Source organism: Triturus cristatus, chromosome 8 (assembly GCF_964204655.1).
Source record: "Triturus cristatus chromosome 8, aTriCri1.1, whole genome shotgun sequence".
Taxonomy (NCBI): domain Eukaryota; kingdom Metazoa; phylum Chordata; class Amphibia; order Caudata; family Salamandridae; genus Triturus; species Triturus cristatus.
Window position 1 is genome coordinate 73,681,283 of NC_140591.1, and position 26,502 is coordinate 73,707,784.

Genomic DNA, 26,502 nt, shown 5'->3' on the forward strand with positions numbered 1-26,502 from the left:
AGGTTCCGTTTTTCTTCAGTACAGCGCTATAAGTTGTTTAGCCGCCCCTAGCATATGTAGTGCTATAGTCCAGTCGCTGCGGGTAAGTGCCTTTAGGTTGGTTGGTTTAAGGCCCAAAAGGATCGTGGTTGCAGACGCAGGCAGGGGGAACACTTATCAGTACTAAGAGCTGTAATAACTTTAAGATCATCTTAAGCCAGTCATGGAAAGCATTCGCCAACAATAATCAGCGCTGCACGGTGGCCCCTGGCCCAGCCAGAGGATTGCCCTGGCTTGGCAACTGAGTCGGCCGTGCCCATCAGCATTTTGTCAGACGCCAGTTAACACTGGGTGCAGTGCAGCGTGGTGAGGCTCAGGCTGGAGGTCTAGGGCAATTATGAGTACTGGCCCTGCCTAACACAGTCTCTGCCTAGTCGCTAGACTGTTCTGAGTGGACCCTCTAAAGCGAAGAGAGAAAGACGCGCATTAGGCCGGCTGAGAACAACAGTCATGGGCACTTCATGACACAGTCACTGCGTTTTTCTTGGCACAGATGAGCTGGGGGAACTTTTAGTAATGACTAGAGTGCCATGATGATCTCTTGGGTAAAGGCCCACAGGAGGGTAATGCGGGTTGGTCCTTGAGGTGTGGAAATTAAAGTCTGTTTTTTGTATTTAACTGCATAATACAGTTTTACTGATAAATCTATTTTGCACACAAATGATGTGTAGAAATTGGGCTTATTTCAGTGAATATTTATCTGAACACCAAGTAAAACTTCTTAATTTGTTCTGATGCTTTTAAAATCTTAGTTTGCAGCACACTTCAAAATTACAAAAAAAATGTGTTTCATTTTCGCTTTCCTAACTGGTGAATGTGTACAGATCCTTTACAGGTATTTACATTTTGCTGTGTGAGACGATAAAATGACAAGCTTAAGCCTTTCCGTCCACCCATGTACCGCAGCAACATTGTTGCATAATTCACTTTCTTTTTCTTTCTCTCACTCCAAAGTGAGAGGTTTTTGTAAACACCAGTCTCCAAAACACATAATCAGCAGCAGACATTTGACCTGTCTTTGAACCGCCGACAATTTGATATGATAAACACAGAATTTAAAGGCATCAATATTTATTGCTTGAACTTTAACGACCCACCAACAGCCGGGTTACGACCCTCAGTTTGGAAAACACTGCCCTAGATCAGTGCCGCCTAACTTAAGTCCATGCTCATCGAACCACCTCCTAGGTGCTGTGTCTTATGTTCTTCGGCGCCTCAGTTACTACCTAACACCGGGTGAGTCTGTCAAAATGTAAAAAAACCGCTTCCAATAAAGAACCGCTGCCCTCCCGGACTGCAAAGGAGCCTAGAATGACGGGCCGTTTCACGTGCGACTGGGGAGAGAACACTTCCGGGACGGTTTGGGGCAAGTTTCCGGGGCTGGTTAGTCTAGCCAATTAGAAGCCCCCATACAGGGAACTGACACCCAGCTCCTTTCTAGTTCCGCCCCCTCTCCTGTCAGTCTGAATCCCCTAGTCTTCCGATTGGCTCTTGTTTCCTTCAGTTTTCGTTGCGCTCTAGATTCGAAAGCCAGCCAGGAGCCAAGAAGTGTTGATGATCCTGTGTACAGGGGGCTGAGGGTAAGTGTCAGGTTCGGCAACATCCCGCAAGATTCGCGGAGTTGGCAGTTACCGTCTCCAGTGAGGACGGTGCATGTTAATTTTCATAATGACACGCACGGTGTAGGTCACTGTTTTGGGCATTGGCACTACAGGGCTGTAGTTTGTGACCTTTCTCTTGGGCTCTTCTCCGTCCTCTTTTATCTTGAACGTATCTCTGCTGTTCATTCTGATCTCCCCCAGTGATGTTTTTTTTTCATTTTGTTGATTTCATTTACTCCTTCCTTTCACTCTGACCCTTTCACTTCATTCTTTTACTTGAATTCTGCAAATCTCTTTTTTTTAACCTATGTGCACCCAATCATCTTGCATTATTCGCATCTATTATTTCTTCTTGTGTTAAAATCACTAGCAAAAAAAGTAACCCAGCATCGTCAGTTGATAGGTTCAAAGACCTTTCTATCTAGTGCTCTAAGTTCATGCTACTATTGCTGTAATTATTGCTTTATTACAAGGGCACAAGTCGGGGGTACGCATGTTACATAAGGTGCTTTGCAGGAGACTTTGAGTCAAAACGGGGACTAGATACAACACAGATCCCTCAAGCAAATACATTAACTAGAGTTATTGAACCATTATTATGCAATAGGTACCTTAACCCCATAAGATATTTTAATATGCAGACTTTGTAATCAGTTAAGCAGAATAGGTTTTGTTTGTCATGTTTCTTCTTGTCAATTTCTTTGTGATAGAATAAAAAATATTTATGAATTGAGGTCCAGATTTTGCGTCAGGATTGTGTCTCTTTTTTGGCACAACCCTGACACAAAATCAATTTTTGGATCTGTAGTGCCACACAAATCCCGTTTACATGGCTTTGTACATAAAAATACTCCAAACTAACTCAAGTCAGCTCATTGCAGTGCCAGTATTTACCTTGCGTCCTCTAGTGTTCAGTGGGTGGTGCTTGGGTGCTCCCATGCATCCACTCATATTTTGACGCAAACCCATTTTTACAAGGCCTTGTAAATTTTGATTTGCTTCGAAGTGGTGTGTCTACTTGAGGCTGATGTAAAAAGAAGAAATATCTTTATTGCTTCTCTTTATTTCCTTTTTGCATATGTATTGCATTCTGCAGCACACATTCAAAGAGGAAATAGCCTCATAAACTAGTTTTTGCGTGGCTTCCCAAAAATAAATATTGGGTCAGGTAGGCATTACATGGGTGGTACATGGACAGTCCTGTGCATCCACCCATGTATTTTGGACAGATAGTTGATTTTGACTAGTATACAGTCTTCTTAAGGCAGGCACAGTAGTGTTCTCTGGCTCAGTTCACAAGTCCCACTCCCCTGTGTAAGGATCGTGGTTATTACCCATTTATGGGAAGTGACACTACAGCTAGGCTCGCTAGTGAGTTAAAGTCTTAGAAGTACCATGATGGCTTTGAGACAGTCAAAGTGTCTCCGAGCCGTAGCCTATCAATTAGAGCAAGCTGCCCCTGAGTCCCTGCTTATCACGCCGCAGGTTGCAGCTCGACCCGCGGCACTCCCACCCTCTTCTCTCGCGTCCCGCAGTACTCAGCAAGATGCTGCTAGCTTGAGGCAGTGGGTGGCAGTACGACCTTTGACTTACTCTACTGCCTCCCTGGCGTCCCGTGTTATACAGCAGAACACCCTTAACACACCTGCAGCTGAGGGAGCCCTACAAGGGGCCGCAGAGGGCCATTCTTCATCTCGCTTTTCGGGTGGGCTTGAGGCATTCCTCTCCTGGGAGGCCATGTTCTTGCTCTCTGTAGTTTTTTCTTCCCAGAATTCCTGGGAAAGGGTTTTACTTAACCATTCCATCATGGTTGCTCTATCATGTATTTTTGCCAGCATTTCCCAATCCATCATGGTGGCCTCGCTTCTTCCTATTTGTCACTTCGAGTTTTTCTTGGTATTTAAGGTGCAGAACAGTTTTGCTCCTTGAGTTGCAACATTCTTTGCTCCAGCTGGTGTTTGTCCTCGCTCCTGCTGGTGTGTGTTCTCGCTCCTGCTGGTGTGTCTCCTCGCTCCTGCTGGTGTCTTCTTTTGCTGGTGATCCTTGCTCCTATTGGAGCCCATGCATGTGTCTGCGGCCCCGTGGTGAGCAGAAGTCTGGATGCTACAGTATAGGCAGCATGTGTCCACACGCTACTCCCGTTATAGGGTAAGCCTCCCTGAATCCGGTGGCAGGTCTTGGGTGCTCCTGGGTTGTTGGGCAGTTGAATCATTGGTCCTCCTCCACAGGTCATGTCCTGCTTATCCTTCACGGCTTCATGCTGCTCCAGGGTGACAACCCTCAATCTTCACCAGGGCTCCAACCTAGCATACAGAGGTCGCGGGCATCACAAAGGGTTTCGGCTTTCACTTTGTGCAATTCAGCTACTATAGACAACATTTCTTTATTTCTGATATGTGACATCAAAGATTGATGTTTATTCTTTAATTGTTGCTGCACGAGGTTAGAGTGTGGTTGGCAGGCAGACGCCACATGAAAGTCAACTGTCAAGTGCATCGTAAATGTGGCCTAGATTCTTATTCTACACGGAGCAACAATATGTTTAATTCAATATAGGTTGGATTTTTGTACCAACTCAACTCAAAGTAAATGTAAATGCCTCCTTCAGGAGCCTATTGTTCTATGATTCAATATATGTTAACAGATGGCCGTCGTATCATTGAGGATACCTGTGTAGGAAGGTAGCTCCTACTGTCCATCACAGCAAAAGATAGCAGATCCACAAAATTTAAAGTGATTTTGTTGCCCAAATGTTAGGGATTCAATGATCTAAGATGTTTCACTAATTACTCGTTTCTGAGGATGAATAGTGTTGTGTCAATATAGCGTGATCCAGAATATCTGAATAAGTATATGTGAAAAATTTCCAGTTTTAACTGCATCTTTTAAGGGGCACATGGTATACCGTTCTCAGAATACCAAATGCAGTTAACAACTTATATTTTATGTGATAGTGGTTAAAGTGTGATTTAATTGGCAGCATATATAATGGTAATATGTTAAGTAGGTTAATACATTTTATAGTTTTGCTATTCACAATTGCAGATTTTAGTGTTTTTAACACAATGCATGAACTGTCCTTTGTTCTTGGGGCAAGGGTTCTTATACCTAGCTTGTAGCTCTTAGTGGCTTGTCTGCCATAGTTAGTCAGACACCAAACTTTATACCCATTTGGGCTGTTAATTCCTTTAAGCAGCGAACTCCAGTCACAGGCTTAAGTACTGATCAGTTTTATTTATTAAATCTCTTAATTTATTTATTTATAGAGTTTTATATAGCGTGAACTTGATCCCGAAGGATATCAGAGCTTTCTACAGTTTGAGGGAAAGGAAGGTAACCGATCAGTACATGAGTCAAATGGGGAATCTACATAGGCATTGAATCAAATAGTGCACACATAAAAGACCGTTTATCAACCTGGGGTAAGCGAAGAATGGGCTAGTCGATGCACATAATGACATAAGGGGAGCAAACACAATAATAAAATACAAGATTAACAACCAATACTGTAGTATGTCCAATGCGCTTGGAGCTGACAGTCGCTCCTCTTGTTAAGGTAAGAACTTATTCATGAGGAATCTTTTTGCTTCCAGTTTGAAAGCAGCCTTGGAAGAGATTCTACGAATTTCCGGTGGAAGAGAGTTCCACATTTTTGGTGCAGAGCCAGAGAAGGCTCATTGGCATGTTCTCTTTTTGCGGAAGATCTGAGGTTTCAAGAGGAGGGAGTTAGCACTCCTCGATGGTCTACCCCCTCCGGATAGTTCTAACTTTTGCGGAAGGTAGTTGTGGGTTTTGAAGTGGAGGGCTTTGTGCGATAAGCAGGCAATCTTTAGTTGAATTCTAGCTTCGTAGGGCAGCCAGTTGAGAGGTTTTAGGACCGGGGACATGTGGGCAGTTCGCTTGGTGCCCATAATCAATCTGGCCGCCGCGTTCAATGATGCCTTTAGAGGGGCCAAAGTGTATTTGGGGAGGCCACATAGCGTAGCATTGCCATAGTCAAGCCTCGGCAAAACAAGCGCTTGGACCACTTGCTTGAAATCTGTTTGAGGTAGGAAAGGTTTGAGATTCCTGAGTGTTCTCAGAAGTTGGTTAGCTCCCTTGCACACATTGCTAATATGAGTCTTCATATTCAGATGTTTGTCCAGGGTGGTTCCTAGAGATTTAGCTGAGTCAATAATGCGGGGGGAGCAGTAAAGGCGGTGAGTTGGTTCATCCAGAGGTCGATTTTAGGAGTGTGTTTCGGGGGAGAAATGAGGAGGAATTCTGTTTTGGAGGTGTTTAGCAGGAGGTGGTTCTCAGTTAACCAGTTTTGAGTAGTCAGTAGGGTGGAGTTGAGTGAAGTGATGCTATCCAGAGAGGAGATTTTCAGATAGAGTTGGGTGTCGTCTGCATACATATGGAAGCGAATGTCCAAGGATTTTAGTACATTAGCTAATGGTTCCAGGAACAAGTTGAAGAGAATGGGAGATAAGGAAGACCCTTGGGGAACCCCCATGGTGACTGGGGATGGCTGGGAGAGTGAGTGGTTCGCCTTAACTCTTTGGGACCTGTGCTGGAGGACGGACGAGAACCAATGCAGCACCTGACCAGAGAGGCCCATCCTTTGCTCCAGAATGACTAGGAGGTTGTCATGATTGACAGTGTCAAATGCGGAGGAAAGGTCGAGTAGGATAAGGAGGCAGGATTCATTTCGATCAAGCATTATTAAGATGTCATCCGTCACATGAGTGAGAACCGATTCAGTGACGTGCCCACTACGAAAGCCAGATTGGTGTTGGTCCAGGAGATGGAAATTTTCGATGTGCGCACATAGTTGTGACTGGACGCATTTTTCAAGGAGTTTGGCTAGTGTGGGGATGCTTGAGATAGGGCGGAAGTTGTTAAGATCTGTACTGTCTGCTGTAGTTTTTTTTAAATATAGGTGGTACCTGGGCGTCTTTTAGGCAATCTGGGATCGTGCCTTGTGACAGAGATGCATTGACGATCTTTGTCCAGATGAGGGAGATTGCATCCTTAATTACTTTGAAGATGCTGGGTGGTAACGGGTCACTGAAGTGATTAGATGGGTTGATACTCCGAAGCACCTTGTTTATATCATTTTCATTGAGGGGGGTAAAGGTGTCCCAGGAAGCGTTGTTCTTGATACCCCAGCTACATGGTGCAGCCTTGCCTGGTAAGGTCAGTGGGGGTGCAGGTCCATTGGGTATCAATAGAGCCCTCCTGGTTTCTAGATCAATGTTAATAAGTTTGGTTTTCTCAGTAAAAAAGGCCGCCAGGTCATCACATGAGGGAGGACCGACAGCCGAAGCTAGTCGGTTAGGGGCTACCACCGATTGTTGTTTAACCAGTTCAAACAGTTTCTTTAGTCGATTAGCTGCTTGGTTAGGTTGGGATCTGAAATATTCCGCCTTGGCTGTCTTGATTTGTTTGTTATAAGAGCTTCTTGCTGATCTAAGGATTTTTAGATGGTCTGCGGATGGAGTGGATCTCAAGGAATGTTCGATGGCCCTTAGATTGCGATGTTCCGAGTTTAGGTAGCCATTGAACCATGGTTTAGATATTTTTGTAGGTGCATTTGTTTGTTGGAGTGGAGCCATAGAATCCATGATGCGAGAAATAGAAGAGTTGTAGAGTGCATGGACTTCGTGTATGTCCACTTGTGGAGAGAGGGCACATTTACAGCGGGTTGCTAGGTCAACTGTATTGATATCTCTGAGGTTTCTTTTCCAAATCTTTGGTTTAGTTCATGGGTACTAACAAACTTTCTCTCAGGGGCCAAATTTACAGTGTGGTTTGTGGCCGAGGGCCGCACCGGTGGGGGCAGGGTCAGTGAGAGAGGGGGCGGGGCTAGAGAAAAAAAAAGGACTATGAGGTTGAACACAGGCCCCTGCAGCGGACGCCTTTGTCCACTGAGCCACCAGACCCGGCATACACACATCCCTCTCCCACTGTCTGTCTCCCTCTCCCTCTGTCTCCCCCCCCCTCTGTCTCCCCCCCCCTCTGCCTCCCCCCCCCTCTGCCTCCCCCCCCCTCTGTCTCCCCCCCCCTCTGTCTCCCCCCCCCTCTGTCTCCCTCCCCCTCTGTCTCCCTCCCCCTCTGTCTCCCTCCCCCTCTGTCTCCCTCCCCCTCTGTCTCCCTCCCCCTCTGTCTCCCTCCCCCTCTGTCTCCCTCCCCCTCTGTCTCCCTCCCCCTCTGTCTCCCTCGGTCTGTCTCTGTCTCCCTCGGTCTGTCTCTGTCTCCCTCGGTCTGTCTCTGTCTCCCTCGGTCTGTCTCTGTCTCCCTCGGTCTGTCTCTGTCTCCCTCGGTCTGTCTCTGTCTCCCTCGGTCTGTCTCTGTCTCCCTCGGTCTGTCTCTGTCTCCCTCGGTCTGTCTCTGTCTCCCTCGGTCTGTCTCTGTCTCCCTCCCACTGTCTCCCTCCCTCTGTCTCTGTCTCCCTCCCTCTGTCTCTGTCTCCCTCCCTCTGTCTCTGTCTCCCTCCCTCTGTCTCTGTCTCCCTCCCTCTGTCTCTGTCTCCCTCCCTCTGTCTCTGTCTCCCTCCCTCTGTCTCTGTCTCCCTCCCTCTGTCTCCCTCCCTCTGTCTCTGTCTCCCTCCCTCTGTCTCCCTCCCTCTGTCTCTGTCTCCCTCCCTCTGTCTCTGTCTCCCTCCCTCTGTCTCTGTCTCCCTCCCTCTGTCTCTGTCTCCCTCCCTCTGTCTCTGTCTCCCTCCCTCTGTCTCTGTCTCCCTGCCTCTGTCTCTGTCTCCCTGCCTCTGTCTCTGTCTCCCTGCCTCTGTCTCTGTCTCCCTCCCTCTGTCTCTGTCTCCCTCCCTCTGTCTCCCTCCCTCCCTCTGCCTCTGTCTCCCTCCCTCTGCCTCTGTCTCCCTCCCTCTGTCTCCCTCCCTCCCTCTGTCTCCCTCCCTCCCTCTGCCTCTGTCTCCCTCCCTCTGCCTCTGTCTCCCTCCCTCTGCCTCTGTCTCCCTCCCTCTGCCTCTGTCTCCCTCCCTCTGCCTCTGTCTCCCTCCCTCTGTCTCTATCCCTCCCTCTGTCTCTATCCCTCCCTCTGTCTCTATCCCTCCCTCTGTCTCTATCCCTCCCTCTGTCTCCCCGTGACTCACTCTGTCTCCCTCTCCCTCCCTCTGACTACCCCTGACCCCCTCTCTCTCTGTCTCCCTCTCTCTCTATCTCCCTTTCTCTGTCACCCTCGGTCTCCCTCCCTCGCCGTCTCCCTCCTTCTCTCTCCGTCTTCCTCCTTCTCTCTCCGTCTCCCACTCTCTGTCTAGGCTAGTTGTAATAATTCTATTAGAAATGTCTCGAAAAGCCAAGGCTCTTTGCTGCACACACCGAACCACCTTCCCCAGCCTTCCCAAAATCTGCAGCACGTTATTAATGACACCCTAATGTAGAGGGTAAACGAGAGCTGGTTGGACCGCCGCGGCAGAGATCAGGTGTAATCCGGAGGGCAGAGATTCCAAGTAAGGCTGGGCCGACTCAGACTTTCATCTCTTCAGTATCGATAAAACAAATGCCACTCAGGGGAGCACGAGCTGCGCAGAGTGATCTCTGAGTTCACGCTCGGTTCAATCAGTCACAGGGTTTGTCTTTGAGTCCTGGTCACTGTAATTGTGCAACAATTCCCGGATTACAAGAGAGCAGAGAAAGAAGCGAAGTGGGAGGACTGCTCCTCACAACCGCAGGGGTGGTTCCTGAGTCACAGAGCCAAAGGGGCTCCTGGTCAGATGCTTCCCAAGGCCCGGCTCCAGCCATGCGCTGGGTGTAAAGTGAAGCTTTGGACACTGTTATTAAGAGTAAGTTGTGAAGAACAGCCCTGCTGTCAGCCAGGGGCAAGCAAGCTTATGTATGTGACCACTATAAACCTGAATTGTATGTGCCACATACAGGCGCACATTGCCCATTAAGTTCAAAGGGCTTCGCCCCTTCCCCCCCCCCCCCCCGCCCCCCTCCCCTGTGTGTCAGTGCGGCTGAGACAGCTTCCTGGGCGTGCATACAGCCGCACCCGAGTACTTCACAGGTCTTTAAAAGACCATTTATATGCTAATGAGGCTTTGTTGTATTTCACCTCCTCTTCACGCCCCTGCATCTCCACTCTGAATATCGCTACCCATAGAGCAGAGTCTCTTGGAGTCGCACTGCTGCAACCGGCGGTGTTTGCTGACACCCTTTAAAACATTTTCTAAAAAACACGTACGATGTCTGCAAGGTCCGCGGGCCGCCAAGGAAGGCTCGCCGGGCCGCTGGTGGCCCGCGGGCCGTACTATGAATACCCGTGGTTTAGTTGTTTGAGCCTTACTCTGAGATACCTCCTAGTTGATATGGAAGGAAATTATGTGATGGTCCGACCTCTCGCAGGGAATGATGGAGTCCAATGTGATGGTGTGTCCTTTGGAGATGATGAGGTCTAGAGTTTCCCCTTTAATATGGGTAGGCTGGTCAGAATGTTGAATCAATTTGTGATCATTCAAGAAGGAATTGAGGCATGCTACTGCTTGGTCATTAGGGTTTGACCAGTGAAGGTTAAAGTCCCCAAGGTAGATGTGGGACTGCACTGAATCCACATTGCCAGAGATGATTTCCATTAATTGTTCGTTGAATGGGAGGTTGTCGCCAGGGGGGTGATATAATGTGTGTAGTTTGCAAACCAGATGATTGTTACTAGAGATGTTGAGACAAAGGTATTCACAAGTTACTAGCGAAGAGGACTCTGAGAGGGAGACCGCGAGCATGCTTCGATGTATACAAGCTAGGCCACCTCCCAGCTTCTTAACTCTGTCCAGACAAATTATGTCATGGGTGGGGGGCACCAAGAGGTCTAGAATCGGAGTGGACGAGCATTTGAGCCAAGTTTCTGTGAGGGTAATGATATCTATCTCATTATGTTGTATGAGGTCGAAGATGTCGGAGGCTTGTTTGTTGGCAGACCTACAATTGAGTAGTATGCATTTGAGTGGAGACGGAGTATGGGGGGGGGGGGAGTCTGAATGATGTTCACTCTAATGAGGTTGTCGTTGTTTATGACTCTGAGGTTGTGGTAGGGTTCTCTGTTGGATTAGAGTGAATGGTTTGAATTCTTCCCTTTGGACTCGTGTTGATGTCCGTACTGGACGAATAGGACTTGAAGAGGCTGTCAATTTCATTGGGCGCAAGACAGGTCAACGAGCTTCTTGGGTGAGAGGCTGCGTTAGGTAGGGGAATGGTATTGGAGATAGTAGGGGAAGAGGGATGGTCACGGAGAGCTGTGTCAATGGCGCTGGCGGGAGCTCTGGGCCGGTTCGGACGAGAGAGGAGGGAGCTTAACAAGGTGAGATATTCAAGTGAGAGGGCTTTCAAACCGTGTAATTCGCGGGAGAGAAGGTGCAGCTGGAGGGAGATATCATCCAAGTGTGCCAACAAGTCTGGGTGTTGGGAAAGGGGCGGAAGTTGAGTGTGGAGATCTGGAGAGGGGGGAGGGTGTTGATGTGTGTTAGAGGGGCCAGAGGCGGTAATAGGAGAATCCAGAGGAGGGGGTTGGTCATTGAGTATTAGAGGTGTTCCAGGAAACATTGACAAGGAGGTGGGTAGTGGTGATAGGGTTAATGGCCGTGAAATATGTAGTTCCAGCAGTTCAGAAACCGGCAGGGGCAAGGGAAGGGTGGTGGGTGAGGAGGGAGGTAAATCTGAGGAGGAAATGGGAGCATCGAATTGGAGTGTCCTTGAGGTGGTTAGTGCTAGATCTTGTCGTACTGGGATTGAATTGTTTGCTATAAAGTTTTTGATCTTCAAAAAGAGTTTGTCGAACTGCTCTAGGTTTCGATTGGAAGCTTGAATGAGAACGATCCCATTGTTGTAGACAGTAATGGTGAGATCTACTTTGTGAATAGGAGAGGGAGTAATAGGAAGACTAAATCCATGGGGTGTTTTCCTTATCTGTTTGCACTGGAAAAAAGATAAGAGAGATTTTCTCCATTGGGCTCTCCTGTTCGTGAAGAAGATTAGGTCAGACATGATGTTGCCATTAGACATACAGAAATATGTATCTGTTATAAGTGTTTCCGGGTTTCTTTTGATTAAGTTGTGTTTGAGTTTTTTTGATGCATTCTTAGTGAAGTTAGGGGGATAGGTGATCTTAAAGGCACTGAGGCCCACTTGAGAGAGTGATCCTTCAGTCGGACTGGTTGTATTGGCATCCATGGTGAGCACAAATCGAGGAGACAGTGGAGGCAGGGACGAATCTGGTCACTCAAACTTTGTCAAGGGCGAATGATTACTAAATAATTCCCTGTCAAGGGCGAATGATTACTAAATAATTCCCTGTGCTCATCCCCAGCCATCAGGTCTTTCAGTGGGTAGAGTAAATGGAAAAAAGCCCTTCCAAGATGGCCACCAAGTAGGTTGAGACTTGCTCCTCTTGTATTAGTAGTCCTTTTTTTAGTTTTAGGGCCAAATCCACAAACCGAGTCCTCTTTCCATGACGGTGCCTAAGGGAAAAGGTTTGAGATACAGGGTGATGATCCAGGTTGGTCTTCCCCTCAGGGCTACAGGATAGGCACCATTTTGTGATTAACTGGTTGATAATTATGGGCTGAGAGACTCAAAATGGAGAAATTCTCCCTTGGCGTCAGGGCTTCAGAAAGAGCCCAGAAAAAACAATGCGACATAGTTAAAGTATCTGTGCCCTCGTATGCAAAAGAACACTACCGCTAGGAAAAGTTATTGTAGCTGAAACTGTTTGGCCGGGAGCAGTCCCTTTAAGACGATAACGCCCGCTGCAGAAGAGCACAGCCAGTAATTAGGCTCCACCGAGCGGTGCGCTCTCCGATTCAGCGGGGCAGTGAATTGTCTTTCGATCGGCAGACAGCGTACCGATACCATCAGCGTCTTGGAAGACGGGCGCTCTGCCCCAGAGCCGTTCCCCGGATTCGGACCCCTACTGGTGGCAGGCGTTGCGTGGGCAGCGATCGGGGGACTCACCAGTGTTATGAATGTTTGATCCCGATTTCGCCTCTCCGGTGGTCAGCCCTCTGCGGTGAGCAGGCGCGAGGGACCTGGCGAAGAAATCCCGGACCTGATTCCCATTCCCAGGGAACCCGTCAGGTCTCCGATGGTCGCCTCCTGCGGTCAGACTGTGCGCGGGCCCTGAGCGGAGGATTGCCAGCAATGACCAGGACCCTTAGATGCCGTGTCCATGCTGGTTATGCGGGGACCTCATCCTGATGTTCGTCGGCAATGGAGGCTCCCTGTCATCGGTCGGCTGGGGTGAGGCGTCGGTCCAGTGGCAGACGGGCCGATGGAAGGTAAGTGGTGTCCGTGAAAATGTTCAGCGTGTCCCAGTATGTTGATGTGGAGAGAGGATGGACAGCAGGGCGATGAGCGATTAATGCGATCATATGTACTCATGATAGACCTGCTAAACATATGTGTGAGGTCTTAAGATTGGATGTCACTTCCTGTGATTTCAAGCATCATGATGTTTCTTACTGCCTATCTTGGTTAGTCTCCCCACTTTTGTTTAGGTCGAGCATTCGAGACCTCTTGTATATACTTTAGTATATAGTTATATACTTTAGTATATACTTATATGTGTATGTACTTTGTGGGCTCTGGAGATGAGCCCTAGGACTTGTCTGCTTCCGCTTAGGGACTTTTTTTTTTGTCCAACTGAATCTATTTAACTATCTTGATAGAAAGTGACCAGCAGATGTCAGTAAAATACCAGAATTGCTTTCTGCTGAGGGACTTTTTTTTCTTCTATTTTTCTGGCAACTGCCTATAATCACTTTAGCATTCTCTAGATTCCAGTCCATAGAAATTGTCTTCCACGAGCACCCGTAGACAATAATATTTTTTCAAATCTTGTATTTTCAGTGATATGACCACCAAAGGCCCTAATTTTATATTAAAAACTAAGCTGTGGACTATACCATTTCCCGCTGAAAGGCAATATTTCTCTCTGTGTTTTCCCATAACTGGCGTTTCACACAGTTTGGTGCTTACTTTCCCTCCATGTTAAAGAACAGTAGATGTTTCAGCACCCGGGCTAATGTGCTGCATAGCTAAATACATATAAGGTCCCGAAGGCGACACCGATTGCATTGCAAATGCTTGATTTTTTAGGACCTGTGTCTGTTACCCTAAGCTACCGCTCTTTCCCAGAAAGCTCACCATGTAGTAAGGCTCTGGTGGGTCAGTGTCACTCTCTTCTGCCACTGCCCCCTCTCTCCCATCACTAGCCATTCACCCTCTTTACTTCCTCTCTGTATCCCGCACTGCCTGCTCTTTCTACAGTCACCGACACCCTCTCTCCTGTCACTGCTCACATCTCTATTCTGTCATGACCCCCAATCCTTATTGACTCACTGCCATCACACACTCTTTCTCCCCATCTCAATTAACCGCTTCTTTTCCCTGTCACTTTTGCAGAGATAAGGGGATGATCCTCTAAAGGCCCGGGGACAGATTTCCATTATAAACCTTTAACATGAATACCCTCATTGGCCATCACTAATACATCATTGAGTTCCACAACACACACACCTTTTCAATGTGTTGGACATAAGATCTGTTACATGATTTTCAGTACTCAATATGGGTACAGGTACAAACTAGCATGCAGTTATTGACAAACATTTTACACATGCAAGCTACTTTTCTACATGCAAATTTAAGACCAAATACAACAATTCTTGTGACAGCCTGACCTTTAGCTCAGCCACGAGTGTTCTGAAATCATTAATGATGTAATATTGCTGGCCAGTTGCCTGTCACTGCACACTCTTGTGTGGTATCTTGATTCATCAGGGTGAGTGTGCAGGCTTAGGTTGTGATATTGTGATGAAGTCACCCACAACACTGGGGATGTTGAGCAGAATACTAAGCAGGCATCTTCAGTTAGGGAAAACTGACGGTGCAGGAGTAGGGTGCAGAATCAGTAAAATGAGATTATTATGTTGGCTTAAACCTATACTTATTATCACTACTTCTTGGTCTCAGTAGTGAATATGTTGCCTTCTCAGAACTCTTCTCTCATGGCCACCTCTTCTGTCACAGCAATTCCTCATTCCACCGTCGTCACTCTTCTGTCACTGCCCTTTTCTCTCCTTTCATCAAGCATCTTTCTAATGATCTTTTGCCATTTATAGCATCTGAGCTCAGTGTCTCCCCACACACTCTGCTGTAAATGCCATCTCTCAAATACAGGTGTATTGTGACAAATTAAGGGGCCACGGCTCTAGGCCCTCTTTTTGTGACAATGATAGAGATAACGGAGCTGGCATCATCCGAGGGTAAACACACAGATGTGAGCAGGAGTGTCCTGCAGTTGCGATACGTCTCCTCCGTTGAGCGAGTGCGCGATGAATGCCCTGCTTGCAATGGATAACGAGCGATACAGGCTGATTGACTTGTGAAGTCCAGGGAAGGCAGATTCACCTGTTCAGAAAGTATCATTATTCAGGGTGACATGAGACAAATGGGTGGCTGGAACATCTGGAGCAGGCCAGGGAAATGTCCTAGCCATGGCTCCCTGAACAATATTTGTGTTGTGGATAGCGTGAGCTGCCTGCATATGCTTCCTTGGTAAATGCTTGGGAGGAGCACATTAGCTGTCCTGTTCAGTACTGCTGGTGCAACATGCTGACATTAATACATGCCAAATGCAGAGGAGTGTGAGCACCTGCAATGAAGTAGCCCTTAACCAACAGGGAAGAGGCCCTAAACCAACCTTCGACAGGCCTCCAGTCTACATTAGCCAAGTTAGGATCATGACCAGTCATCTCTTTGAGCCTGAATATACCTAGACTCCTTTTTGTATGAAATTTGTACTTTTATAATTTTTAATTAATCGAATAAAGTGTTTTGACTGACTGACTGACTGACTGACTACTGAGACTCCTTGTTAAGCAAAGTACTGAATTTGACCAATTTACAGGTTAGAAAACTGGAAAACACAACTTGGTGACTTCAGGAATCTTTGAAGTCTATTTTCCACCACTCTGGTATATTTTGGAAGTTTGATGTTTCCGCACATTTTTAACGTAATCAAGATGCACGTTGAGAGTATATAGTGTGTTATGGTGCTTCATTAACAGGGACAGTGGCTGTCCAGGTGGTTATTATCAATCAGCTATCCCCCATTTAAGTACAGAAACATGAGGATATATGGTATGTATTGATCTATGATATGAATACGACATATATTTATTTTGACAATGATGGACAGTATCTCGAAACGGCACAGCACCCAAAAGGCAATTTGCAAAGCCAATAGTTTCCAAAGGCGAGTTCCATTGGTTTTGCCTATGCTTTTTTATACTGTCCATGTCACTGACATCTTTCAAATATTTCAATTTTTTTATTATCGACCATTTCTTTTCTAATTGCATGATGTACAATGGTTTTAAAATGAAGCACCCAACGCTCAGAGTGGGAGCAATGATAAGAAAAGAGCGCTAAGAGGGGGACGAAGGAGTGGCGGCATCACTGACAGATGGGTTCTTTAGCTCGATTTTTATGATGACTTTCATTTTCCTTTTCTGTGTCGTCGGTTTCTGTAGCATTGTCTTTTTGAAGTTCTTCATTCGTTGCTAAGTCCTTTGAAAAAGGATCTCTGGAGAAACTGTTTGCATTTCTAATTTTGCATTCAACATTCTGTTTGTTCTCTGGAGAGTGGTCAACTAGGAGAAAAGATAAAGTGCTATGATGGTCGTCTGAGAGAGCTGACTTCTACTTTTTCTGCTGTGACTATACCACTGGCAGTCAAAGAAAATATGAGCGATCTTTCCATTTAGCTTGCGTTGCTGTTACATTATACCTGAGAGTCCAGGTTGCAAGCATGGTTTCGTTCATGGGATTCCAGCTGGTTAGATCTTGCTTAGGAAAAATCTCTGCATGCCTTCTAAAGGCATGGATGCGATATGATTGTGTTGAGGTTGCAGCTCATAGACTTTAATCCAGGGAGTAAGTACTTTTACACCATTTAAAAGTTTCATGCAATTCCTGATAATTGAGTAGCCTATACCTTTTTATGGACTGCTTGATTTTTAGGCAGTCCATGAGAGAGGAGCATCTGGAGTAATAGTTTCTATCTAGTTTATATAAAATCTGCAGTTGTAATTCTACAGTGCTTGCAGCTCGGGTCTCTAGATGGATATATAGTATGTAACAGATTAGGGGATAAGTAGGCGATATGGACAATGTTAAACTGAATTAGTTTGAATCATGCATTAATTGACACCTCAAGCACTCGCCATGAATCCTAGCTCACTCCCTGGAAGTGATGGGGTCGTCACTAAACTGTTGCCAAGTCTCCTCCGCTTTTAGGGGTAGGACCGGTCTACCAGACCACAGTACCGGATATAAGTGCTTAACAGCCTCCTCCGCCCCTGGCATGGTCAGCCATACAGCCATTGTCTGTGGGCTCTGGGGCTTCGGAGAACGTAGGCCATATTCCTCTGGCTGTGGCAGCTAGTTTTCTGTATTTGAGAAACTGTTCCTGTTCCAGGTCAAACTTATCAAAGGCGGCTTGCATGGTGATAAATCGGCTACCGGATACCTGTCATTTAGTGTGTTACACCCACCTTCTTGCTAATGGGCAATGGACATAGTCCGAGCAATTAGTGCAAAGGTACTGTTCATTCATATCTGCAAGTCAGTCGCATAAGGCGCTCTGCGGAGCAATCTCCGTACCGCTGTCTCCCACATGGGTCTGTGTTATGATCTACTGTTTGCCTTTTCCCTTTGCCTATGTATCTCTTCCCTACTGCACAGCCAGAATGAGAGTTAGTGTGCTTGGAGATGTCTGGAATGTTGGATGATTGATGATGTCGTGGAATGCATGGGTGCCTGGTGAGGTTGTGAGTGTCAGTTGGAGTGAGCAGGCTGAGCAGCAGGGAAGCTGCTCCTGGTGGGGCATCACCTGGACTATACATCTTCCAGTAACTTATCTGAAGCTGTACTTATGAATAAACCTACAACGTACTTATACATGACTTGGCTACAGGACTATACTTTATTTACAACAGTCTGCATCTTAGAAACCTTGCTACCCGGGAGCAGGAGAGCCCCCAGAGCCAAATTGTCCCTCTCATCAAACTAGTGGATTGCCTGCTGCAGCTGGGCCGCCAAGTAATACAATTCCAGATACGGGACCTCAATCCCTCCTTTGTCCCATTCCAACTTAAGTGTGGAGAGCCACACTCTGCATCGTTTCTCTGTCCACAGGAGTTCTACCAAGAGACAATCTAATTCATGGAATACTCCTCGGGGATCTCATACATAGTGCCCTGCAACACATAAAGACGGCGGGGATAACGCCACCAGAGCTTCAAGGTGTTCCAGAACCTAATCGAGGGGCGAAGATTGGCAACCACCTGTCCCAAGATCAGGGCCTGGCACTACTGCACTCTGTGCGCAATGTGTAGTTCCAGGGACCGTTCACTATCTGACCTCCAAGGGAGGCCCATCTCTGGCAGCAACTCGACAGCCACTCCTTTTAGTTGGCCTATTGAGACCAGTACAGACTCTGACTGGTTCACGCGGAGGCCTGACAGCTCTCCGAACTCCCTCATGATGTTCAAGAGGGGCTGGACCATTGTGGCTGGTTGACACAAGTAGATCATGGTGCCATCTGCATACAAGGACACAACATGCACCGTCTGGTCCACCCGTATTCCCTAGCACCGCACTACCTGATGCATTCTACACGCCACAGGCTCCCTTGCTAGGATGAACAACAGGGGGGCCAGGGGGCAGCCCTGTCGTGCCCCTCTCTGCAATAAGAACTCACCGAATACATAGTTTTCAATCCGCACCTGTGCCGTCGGCTGAGTGTATAACAGTTTCGACCCGGACGATGAATTAGGGCCCCGACCCCAGTATCCCCAATACTTGCCGAAGATATTTCCAGCTCACGTAAAAAGCCTGCTCTATATTTAGAAAGGCTAACGTTCTGATCTATAGCGATAGATATTAATGCAAAGAAGCAGCCAAATCCAACAACACCGCAAATTATGGGGGAAAGATTAGCTACTTGAAGCCTGGATCACAAAGATAACTTACACTTTGATTAAGTTTACACTATTGCTCAAGATCTAATCCAGGGGCATGGAGAACATGAGGACATGGAGAGTGAGGCGATGGGACCCAACATCAAGCGGGTCTTTCCCCATCTTTGGAACTAGGACAACTAGGGCTTCCCAAATGGAGTCTGGAAGTATCCCCCACCCCATGTCCTCTAAATAGACCAGAATTGTCCAGTGTCTCGAGGAAAGACTTGTACAGCTCTACTGGCAATCCATCACATCCCAGGGCCTTAGCCATCTTAAGGGAGACAATCGGCAGGAGTACCTCCTGTTTTGACAGAGGCATCTCTGGGTCCGCATATTCGTCCCTATCCAGGCGCGGTAAAGACAGCGCCTGCAAGTAGGCTGTAATCGCAGATCCCGAGCCTGCGTTAGGCAAAGTGTACACCCATCTTGGGTGTTCTGCATACTCTGCATATACTGAAAGCGCAGCACTCATTTGCATGAGGAAATAATCTAATCTACTGTATGTGTCCGCTGCCGGCGCACACCAGGAATGTGTGTGCGTCCATGAGTGCTAGGCCTGCCACACATCTACCAATCCTATGCCGTCCATCATCTTCTTGAGAGCTTTGGCCAAACGTGGCTTTTTTGCCCTGGGGTGTAGGAGATCTATCTATGTCTTTATCAAGGACACAGTTAAAGTCGCCAGCCGTTACAATATCAGTGGGTAAGTACCCCAGCGCTGTTGTCACCACCTCCCGAAAATAGTCAGCGCTGTCCGAGTTTGGTGCATAAACATTAATGAGGCAGCGCTCATGAGTGTCCAGGGCCCCACACAACATGACATATCTTTCCTCTGGATCAACACACAACTGTGTCTTCCGAAATGGGACCCTTGGGGCTATCCAAATCAAGGCCCCTTGTGCGAACCGAGAATATAACATGGCATACAGCTGCCCAATTCATTTTTTCCACAAACTGGCTATGCAGTCGCCTCACATGTGCGTTTCCTGTATGAACGCAATGGAGACCCCATACCTCTTTAAGAAGGCATGGGCCCTGTAGTGATTTTCCAGACTGTTAAGACCTCTGACGTCCCATGTAAGAAATTTGTATTTACTTCCTGTGTTTTGCATATCTATGGGTAGTAGGCATCAGGGCACCCTCACTGGGCTTCAGTTTCCAGTGTTCTGTACTAAATTGCTACCTGGCGTGAAGAGCACCCTCCCAAAACACATCAATAGGATGAAACCTTCCCCCGAACAACCCCCCTCATCCTCCTCCCCCAGACAGAATATACAGGACTCCTTTTGGCGCAACCACCAACCAAATGGGTACTGGTCACCGCCCACACCCTGCCCTACCCACAACTAATAAAACAAAGGAACACAATAGGTGTAATCATAAACCAAGGAACCGTGCCCCCTTCAGGTTGCAAGTCCAATGTAGGTGCTCATCAGGCCACCAAAGGGCAGGTCTCCAGCCGCCTCCCACCGTGAATCATCATATAGTAGAGCATAGGATATGACAAATACAAGCAATATCAACACCATCCAAGTGGCGCCCAGCCTCCCCCCACCCCCAGTGGTCAAACCCAGCATGACCCATAATAAGTAAAAAAAAAAAACTCCACATCCCACAACATCAGTGCATGGTGACCTACCCTGGCTCCTCCCATCTGGTTTCAGATACCCCAAGCACATAAAGAGCCACTCCAAGTTTAAAACACTGCTTACATCAGATCAATTTAGTTGTTTCATTCAAGGGAGCTATGGGCTCCAGTCAGGCCCCCACTATGCAAACAAGTCTCGATTCGGGGTCAAGTTTGTCTAGCCAACATCTTTCGTCACTTAATGTATCTGGTAAAAGTTTGTTTGGGGAGAAGGCGCTGCGGTCCGAGGACCCTGATACTACGAGGCCTCTGGGTACCATCCGGACATACCAGGATCCGGCCACCTTCACTACCTACGTCACTCCCCTCTTGCCATGGTGGAGGTGTTGCCATTTTCAGGCTAGAGCGCCACACAGGCTGGCTCCGGATCCAGAGTTATGACTTTAGCTGAGCGTTTTCACCTGTTCCAGAATCTCCCGGGGGATTCATAAAAATGGACTCTGCTGCCACATTGGATTCTATGCTCAGTTGGGTATATCAAGCTGTACTTTATATTTCGGTCTCTGTTTTCTCTTAACTGCTAGAAAGTTCTTGCGTTAAGTCTTGGACCCTATATATGTATGAATGTATGTATATGAAAATTTGAGTATCCTCAAATCTAGGGAGGCTATTTGTGCAGACATGTTGCAAAATAGTGTTGTGGTCTCGGTAATTAAAGAGCCACGGCTATGATCGCCCTAAGCAGGACCCTTGGTTTTGGAATTGCCGCCAATGCCCTGGCCCTGTGACACCATTCTATTGTAAAAAACTTGGCAAGTTGCTGCGATTTGGGTGTCTTCACTATCGAGTAAGAGCACCACTGAAGGGCCCTCTGCATGCTCCAGGAGGCCCACAAGGCATATGTTGTTGTGCCTGGAGTGCCTCTCACCGTCCTCCATGTGCTTCTCTCTGTAGGTAGTCCAGCCACTGTGGCCCTCAGCGAAGTGGTTCGATCCGCTACCTCACGAAGGTTCATGCATAAATGATTCAGCTTGATAGCCATCCAGCGCAGCTCGCGACCCCCTGCTAGGAGCTCTGCTGCAGTGGGGGCATGGGCCTGTGCTTCCGCTTATTGCTCGTGACCAATGACCATTGCTGGCGCCTGTGGGCGCGTGACCATATACTGATCGATTCTGTTAGACTGTGCCACTTTTTCCCCTTTCCCATTGTGGCAGCACCGGAGTTATCCGGGACAGTCATCACCAACTGGCTCTCAGCCTCCTCTCACCAGCTACCTACAATTGTTACTGCAGGTAAGAGAGCCTCAGCTGTTGGTCCCATAGGCCGGCCAGGAGGGACCATGGAGTGCCCACCCCCTGCCTTCCAATCTCTGTGTCCAGGCACGGAAGCGCACTCACTTATCGCACAGCATGGGTCAGGCCCTGGCTCCAAGAGTCCGCTTACTTCAACCCAGGATCTGAATATCTAATCCGACCCCAGGATTCTCTAATGTCTCAGCCAGCCGCTTGAGCCCGGCCTAGGCCCCCAAGGCCAGTCCCATCCAGAGTCCAGCATTGCAAGCTCTCTGGTCGCCAGTTTGTTACTCACTGAGTGCCTTGGGTGGTGGTATCTGTTCTGCTCCCCCAGATTTCTCATCTGCAGCACTTCGCAGTGGTCGCCACCTCACCGTCACCACCGCGTGCAAGCTCACCAGTCACTGCTGTTTGGTATTCACTGGATCTGGATCTCTTGGGTGCAAGTAATCATTCTGCTTCCCCAGATCTCTCATCCACAGAGCTCCGCCAGGCAAGGGTCGCCAGAGCGCAGTGTCACCCTGGGCGCCAGCTGGCCCCTACGCACCTGTCACTGTGGGCCTCAAGGCACCCCACTAATCCACAGGAGCCCAGTCAGTGGTCTCTTGCCGGTTCACTCTCCATGATACGCCTTCTCTCTAGGCGGATGAAGGCCGTCCACTATTCAGGGAGCCTTTGGGTCTTGGACTGAGGCATTTGTCTGTCTGTTGCCTGTGAACTTCTGGCAATGAGGGAAAGGCCGCCCGCTTACCTACGCGCCGCCATCATGTTGCCGGCTCGGGAATCTCCCTGAATTGTTATCTATCAGCCAAATACCTCGGGCTAACCACATTCCAAGAGGCAGGGAGTTTTCTGCTCCAGGGTCAGCTTTCCTCCTGGGCCCCTAGCAATCAGCAAGGGTATGCCCTGGGCCATGCTCTCCCTGACGTTCGGCCCGGTCCATGCAGACCTGAATCCACATCCTCACATGTTATAGGATGCCCCAGCACGCTCACAGCAGGATCCTACCGTCACCTAGGTTGCCGCTACAGGGACTGCCAGAGCGCGGATGGCCCAAGATATAGTAGGATTTTCGGCTCCACAGCGGAAGAAGCTATGTAAGACCTGGGGTAACGTGTCTCGAGCGGCGGGGCACCCAAAGACTTTTGTGTAAAGCGACCATACAACACACACATCCTCTGAAGCAGGGAACGCACACAATAAGGGACGCCACACTGTAGGGTTTATGCCAACAACTCAAGTTTATCTAAGCAGATAGGCATAAAGACAGTTCATTATACGTAAATGCAATTCATTAGATGTAAATGCAGTTCATTATAGGTAAATGCAATTCACTAGAGGTAAATGCAGTTCATTATAGGTTAGCATCTGTTGCACCACTCATACATAACGGTGCGGTAGGCAGTACCTGGTGACCTCAACGCTATATCCACCAACAATTCCCTCTGAGGCCCTAGGCCACACTCGTCTACCTTAACATCCGTTGTACGGACTGGGAATCGTAGCGCCACACCTGGGGTCTAGTGGGGGGCTCAAGGCCGACTTCGCGGGCTTCCCGCCCCTCTGGTACCCTTAGCGCCTCAGTGGGCGGTTACCGCGCTACTCGCAATAATTGAACCGTGAATCCTTGTGAGCAGAGCCTGCGAACGTAGCGTTACTCGTAATAAGTGAGCATCGAACACTTCAGAGCAAAGCCTACCAACACAGCGTTACTCGTAATAATTGGGCATTGAACACTTCAGAGCAAAGCCTACGAACGTGCGTTACTCGTAATAATTAAGCATTGAACACTTCAGAGCAAAGCCTACCAACACAGCGTTACTCGTAATAATTAAGCATTGAACGCTTCAGAGCCAAGCCTGCGAACATAGCGCTACTCGTGCTAATCAAGCTTCAAGTACTTCTGTGCAGTTCGTGGGGCACAACGCTGCTCGACAGTCTCGGAGGCGAGGGGCAATCCCTCGGCGGGGTGTCAAAGTCTTGGGTGAACGGGGGGAACTCCCTCGGAGGGGGAATCCGGGTTTCAGGGTGCGGTGCCGCTCCCGGTGTGTAGGGGGCGCACCGGGTCCGTCCCAAGCCTCCCGGCTTACCTTGATCTCGACGTCTGGAGGCGTCCAACCCAGCTCCGGACTCCGCAGTAGATCCTTCCGCGACAGGGCAGGCCACGGCCTTACACACCTCCGCATGCAACTGCCACGGCAGCGATGGGGCCCTGGGCTTCTCCGCGGGCCACGCTGGGGTGATGGTGCACACTTCAGGCTTCCGGGCCGCAGCGGTGAGCGCGCTCTGGTCCCCGCACACATAGTGGGGGGGGTCAAATTAAGCGGGGGAGCTCCGCGCTCAACGGGGATTGATGCTGGGGATCCCAGGCCAGGTCAGGGAGCGCAGGGGTCTCAGCGCCAGTACCTGGTTGATCCCCAGCCGTTCCGCAATCAGCTTTAGCATAAAGTTTCAGTTTTCAGGTTTGACATGAAGTCTCAGCATTCAGGTTCAGCATGCAGTCGGGACACGAGGTCTCAGCATTCAGTGTCAGCATTCAGGTTCAGCATGCAGTCGGGACACAAGGTCTCCGCATTCAGTTTCAGCATTCATGGGTGACCTGAAGTCCTGATGGCGCAGATATTTCCGGCGCCCTTTGGGGGTTCTGTTCCTGGGGGGTAGGGATTGAGTTGGCGTCTAGGTCCTTCCTAGTCAGGTAGGCAGAGGGTCCCTGGGTCCTCCTACTGCTGGGTAAAATCAGTGGGCTTTACAGGATCCCTCACTCACTTAAGAGGCAGCACCTAAATCCTGTCACTCTCAGAGGCATAAGTCCCTGGCTAGGCCCTACCGCCTAAAACTCCTGCGTGGATTCTCCAGCTCTGCTTTACCCCACAGGCCAACTGACTAGAAAAAGTTCCCTCCCTCTGTTAAGTATCCCTAGGTCAGGTGACCTCTAACCAAGGCGGCAAAAGTAAAAACCACACCTCCCTTCTAGAAGGTTCCAGCACTTTCCAGGAGCTTCCCCATTCTGCCTATGGGACAAAAAAGGCGGGCTGGTGTCGCAACATTGTTGTGGGGTCCCAGCCAGCTCCTGGCAGCTAGGGTGCTACTAATGAAGACCACTCTGCAGTAGCAGGGGCCTGTGGCAGCCATCTTGGGAGAAGGGAGCACCTGCACCTTAACACTGATTGGCAATGAAAAGGCGCCCGGAGACCTAAGTCCAACATAAAAACAAGCATTGGCATAGCCAATAGGTCTCGCCTTTGGGACCTTATAAGTGTTTAGCCATGCAACAGTTAATGTTACTGCACCAAGGATATTGTGCTGGAAAACTAAACACTTAAACGGTCCCAAAGGCGAGACCTATTGGCTATGCCAATGCTTGTTAGCATTTGAGTGTGATTATAGAGGTATGGGCGAAACCGTTTAGGGCCGTTCCGTCCAGAATTTGATGGCCTGTGGTGTTGAAATCATTGCTAGATAACAAGGGTATAAGAAGTCGGGAATGGGCACAAGTGAAGGGTATGACATGAAATTCCAAATGTCAATATCATAAAATGTGTGATTTAAGATATGGATGTCGTTTAAGAACAAATGTGTTATTTTCTTGAAAGTTAAAAACAACCAATAACTGCATTGTAAATAGAGACACGAGTTTTCCATTTTTACTATAAATGCTTCCCTCTCTTTATTTTAAAAATCACAAAGAAGTAGAGGTTAAGGGTCTGATTTGCAAAGGGACTTACGTGTAGTAAAGGTACAAGTGTGGAGTCTCTGCACTCTGGGCAGCCTCTCTGTCCAGCGCACTGCAGTGAGTGCAGTGCGGAGATTCTGCCATGAGTGAAGAGACACGTAACTTTATTGCATATTAGTCCCTTTGTGATTTGAGCCCTAAGCCTTCATTTAAGGGTCTCACCATATGTTCAATCATGTCTGCTAGATAAAACGTTATGCATATAATCAGAAGCCCTAGTATTAAAACATGCCATCTTGTAATGTGCCATACATTGTCATTACCTTTTCTGTTTGCGAAAGGCACCAGTTATCGAAAGTAGTAAAATAAACTTTTACTAAACTCACCTTGGTGAAACTGCAACGATTGCTGCTGCTTATTGAGGAGCATAAGGGCTGGTACCCAGCTAATGCCCCGTGCGCTCATTGAGAAAAGTGTGGGGTGACCAGCAATATCAAAGGAGAGGCAGAACGATCTAAGAGTATGAGCATAGCCAAGAACAGAGGAGAGGATAGGATAGTGGAATGAAGGGTCCGAACACAGGAGAGGGTTGAGTAGTTGGTTACAGGACAGGCAGTCAGTGCGAAGGGAAACGCAGGGGAAACTGTTGGATGAAAGAGGTAAAGATTTGATGAAGGGAGGACGAAATGGTTACAGGGGGGGGCACAGGGTGGATTAGCTACTTTCATAAGAGGAAACGTTTGTTAGGAGGATGTTGTGTTAAATCGTAATAATGTAACTGCGCAGGGTTGAGGCGAGTGAGGACTTGAGCACTGTGGACTAATTATAGTGTTAATCTTGGAGCAGATGTAGCAGGGTGAAGTCATGAGCAGGTAAGGATGAACAATCGAATACTGATAATTGAAGATGATGGAGAGAGTAAAGAGCTGAAGGTTTGCACAGAGCGCTTGTGGATGGTGAGGTAATGAGGTCCTAGAAATAGATAGATTTGACACCTCCTAGATCATTATGCAGTGTATGAAGGGCTTGCTTATTAACCAAGAAGTTAGCAGTGAATATGTGCTTTCGCCATTTATGTACTGCTGCCCTCATTTACTGTTATGCGCTCTTATTTCAAGTGTAATTCATGGCTGAGGCCTATCTTTGGTACAAGGTGGATAATGAAGCAGTTGTATGAGCTGTAGTGCAAGACTGAAGTGAGGTCTTTATGAAGATCACGTGGAAAGCAGTGAGAGCAGTGGGGTCCTGTTTTCTACAGCAGATGGGTACATGAGAGAGCGATCTACAAGGAG

The 26,502-nt window shown here is 48.1% G+C and overlaps 1 protein-coding gene across 4 annotated transcripts in view; it reads left to right on the plus strand.

Moving 5' to 3' along the window:
- Positions 1–1,518: 1,518 nt before the first annotated feature.
- POLQ (DNA polymerase theta) overlaps positions 1,519–26,502 on the plus strand; it is a 580,345-nt gene continuing 555,361 nt past the window's right edge. For 3 of the 4 annotated variants that reach the window (XM_085621032.1, XM_085621029.1, XM_085621031.1), the window contains exon 1: positions 1,519–1,619. The gene's annotated coding sequence lies outside the window, so the exon portion shown is untranslated. Of the gene's footprint in view, positions 1,620–3,672; positions 3,789–26,502 lie in introns of those variants that run through there. The other variant, XM_085621030.1, reaches the window with a different exon arrangement.